The sequence below is a fragment of the Rattus rattus genome, chromosome 11 (genome assembly GCF_011064425.1).
Source record: "Rattus rattus isolate New Zealand chromosome 11, Rrattus_CSIRO_v1, whole genome shotgun sequence".
NCBI lineage: Eukaryota > Metazoa > Chordata > Mammalia > Rodentia > Muridae > Rattus > Rattus rattus.
Window position 1 is genome coordinate 53,984,743 of NC_046164.1, and position 4,058 is coordinate 53,988,800.

A 4,058-nucleotide genomic window follows, 5' to 3' on the forward strand; every position below is an offset into this window, starting at 1 on the left:
ACAATAATTCTTTTTCACTTACTGACTAAATACTGACACTAAATTTAGATGTGCCTTTCCCTTGTTTTGTTTTGCTTTTTGTAATACAGGGTCTTTCTATGAAGTCCTGGGTGACCTGCTGTTCACTGTAGACTAGCTTGGCCTCAGAAATCACTGATTCTCCTATCTCTGCCTCAGTTTTTCTAAATATGGAAGGGAAATGTATAGTTGTGATCTCTTGACGGATGTGTCAGTTGAATACTTTTTAGTGCGCCTCTTATTACATGATGCCTAGTAGTTCAGGGCATCTAGAAACCACATTAGAGGCGAGGGGAAAACAACTCATTGTTCATTGGCGTTGACAGTAAGAGAAAGAAAGTAGGATATCTTCGATTGTTTCTGTCTTGTTTAACTATGTCTTAAGAGAATTAAACCCAGAATATTAAAGACCTTTAATCTAGCATTTCTAGCAGAACCTACTCGGAGGCTACGAAAAGTGCCCAGGTGTACCTAACAGCCCTAGAATTCTAGGACTGACTCATAGACATACTTCATAGAGAAGCTGATTAGAATTCCTTTTCGATTCTGGCTTAGGAGCTCATTGTTTGTTAATTTTTGTTACTCCTGTCATTGTTCTACCATTGGGTCTTGGGGATTGATCTCAGATGTTTGGGTTTGTTGGAAAGTGTCTGCCTGATGCATTTCACTAGTGTAAAATCAAATTTAATCCATATGAAATTTAAAAGTAAAACTGGCTAGCTTGGTAGATATCTGTTTGCACACTTTTTTTTTTTATTTTTTTGTATATAATACACATTAGAGGACTTGGAGAGGGAGTCAATCACGTCAGAATTTTTTTACTGGTCCCCCACAAAAACATAGGTTTTAAGACCTATGAATACAATGCTTCACAGGCAGGTAGTACACAAGGGTAAGTATTAAGTATTTAGCCTGGCCACCAGTAAGACAAGCATCATTTCAGGTTATGGAAACTTGAGTTTTACTTTGACTTGTTTCAGGCCATTTAAACTCAGAAAAGCAAAAGTGTTCCTTGGTAGTTTTTTCATTTTTACATGGATAAGATGAAATTAAGCCTGAGTGTTTGGCAAGTGTCCTACATGTTTTTTAAAAATTACTGTGTTGCATTTTTTCCTCTTTAAATTGTTATAGACTCATTATTTATAATGCACAGATTGTAGGCATTGGGAATGGAATATTGTGGGTTGAATCTAGAACACCACCAGTTTTCTATACCAGACCTAGACTAGAGTAGGTTGAACCTGATTAAGGAGTTAGAAATACAAGAACACATGGTATACAACTTTTTAATTTTCTTTTGAGAGGGAGGGAGAGAGAGAAAATGTATGAATACATTAGCCAAAATCTAATGTCAGGTATCTTTGTCTGTTACTGTCCACTGTACTGATCTGAGACAGGACCTCTCACTGGACTCAGCCCTCTGATTGACTAGACTGTCTGGTCAATGAGCTGTGGCTGTCCCATTTGTTGCTCCATCTTCTTCCTCCTCTGTGGCTAGGGTTACAGATGAGCACCACAATGGCACTGTTTGTATGTGGTCTGGGGAATGAAACTCAGATCTTTATGCCCGATTGCCAGGTATGTTACTAACTGCTAGTCTTTTTCTAAATGCTCTAAAGTGTTGTTCAGTTAAAGCCCAGGCATTGTGAGGCTATCTCTAAAGGTAGGCAGTCTCAGCATAAGGTCAGTTGAGTTTTTAAAAACTTATACAAAGAACTATAGATGCCATGTGCAAGGAACATAGTGAGAACCAGATACCCAGCGCAGGATCAGTTAAGATTGGACAGGTCTTAGTGCACCGGAGTGGAGCCAGGCCGCAGAGGAGTAGTCAGCGTGAGCCATTGGGTCAGCCACCTGTCTTCACAGGGTCTCCTGTGGAGTTTTAATGGTTTTTACATTCCTACGTGGTTAGTAGTATTCTGGAGTTCTGCTTTATTGAAGTATAATTTACATATAAAAATTTGTCTTAGGTGCATAGTTTGATAGTTAGGCAGATACACAGTAGTAATCATATTACCCAGCAGTTTTTCATTGCCCCTCAAAATTACTGTCTCTCTTCCCATTGTTCTCATCAGCCATTGCATTTTTCTGTTTTTAGTTTTGCCTTTTAACAGGATTATAAGTGGAATTAGGCCAATTTATATCTGGTTTTTTAAGATTTAAATGTATGTGTCTGTATTTATTACTCATTACATATCATACTTACATATTTGCTAGTTAAATATATTTGGGTTTCTATGAATAATGTCACAGATTTATGGTCTTTATATGGACATATTTTATCTCTCTTGAACTAAGCTTAATCAAGGTTGTTGGATTATGCAATAAGTCTTGTAACTTTGAAAGCTTCCAGTTTCAAAATGCTACACTATTTCGCTACTGGCTTGCAGATTTCGTAATTTTTCTTAAAATTCCAGTAGGCAGAAACAAAAAGTAAAACATTTAGCACGTGCCTATCACAAAACAAACTACTGTGGTGAAAGTTGTGAATTAGAACTGCTTTGAACTTAATGTGGTTTTTAGCTAGCCAGCTAATTTAGGTTTAAGGTAGAGGCAACAGGCAGGAGTCAAATATAGAGGGTCTGTGACCCTCAGGAGATATTTTCAGCCAAATAGTCATTTTAATATCCAAAGGAAGGGAACTCACATTTTTCTAAACATCTGATCTCTATGAAGTCCAGCATGTGTGAGAGTGGGCTTATACCTGCGGAAATAATTGAACATTTCAAAGAAGAAAATTTTATTTTCTCAATTCTGAGTAGAGAAGCAGAATGAATTAAGATGTGGCTGTTTTAGGGGATGACTTAGACCATTAGTGAACAGAAATTTAATGCTTAATATTAGCTGCACTTTTTATCAGTTTAGATTGTATAACTATTGCCAAGATGAGGAGCTAGAAAATACTTTAGGTATTTGCTCAGTGTCTTAGGAAAGAACCTGATATTTCATCCAGGGGACTATTGGCCAGTGTTTATAGCCACATTCTCAAAAAGGGAAACACAGTTGCTTTCAGAATTTTTTAAAACTTCTGATTCTTGATAGAGAGAATTCAGTTAGTTTTACTGTACTTTTTAATGTATGATCTGTACAAAAACATACTGAAGCCTACTTGGTCAAAATAAGATTTTATGTTTGTGCTTTATATAGCTTAGTTCCTGTGTTTAATCATTTCTAGTGAAATCCTGGACTTGAAATTAACCTTTTATACTTGCAAGGAGCTGACTTCGAAGAAATGCACTAAACTTTAGACAGGTGCACCTGCATCTCTCAAGGCCTCTGTACAGGAATTTTATTTTCTTACTGTTAAAAGATTTCACAAAGGGCTTGCTGCTTTAGCAGTGTCTCTAGTGCATAGATGTGCTCCTGGTAACTTTGTAAAGTTAGTTGATGGAGAGGAGACTAGGGAAACCTCCAAAACCCAGGTTTCCCCAGTTGTCGTCATGTGATGGCAGATAGGTATGATTTGGTAGAGTCTAGTTATACGAGAGTAGCAGGTTTTATCCAGCAGGCAAGGTTGAAGGCAGTAGAGAAAATAGCATGGTAAGAGGAAAAAAAGCAATCAGTAGTGATGGTTGTTTTGGGGACTCAGCATTTCAGATCAGAACTGAGTAGCACACATAGACCCAGGGCAGATGACTGAGTTTGGAAGAAGTGAAACTAAAGGTCGCTGGCCCAGTCATCAGTGTCATCAGTGTCAGCCTTGCCAACTGTGCATAGCTTGATAGTGTTCCTTGTCCATCTCCAGGGGGTGCCTGCAGAGGGCAGAGGATAGGCGTCTTCTGAGATAGAGCCCTTTGTACTATTCCTCACCCCTCCCCAACTCCCAGTTCTAAGAAAAGCAAAAGACATACTCAGGTGGCACAAGTGAGGCTCTTAGCCTGCTGCCCTTCTATTAGAATGCTTTGTTTTTGTGGCCAGATCGTATCACTTTAGTAATTCTGATAGTTTCAGCCTTAAGCTCATATTCTGTTGGAGTATTTCTTAAAACTGGTAGTGCTGCTCCGAAAGCTTTGCACAGCCATTGGATCTCTTATAGAATC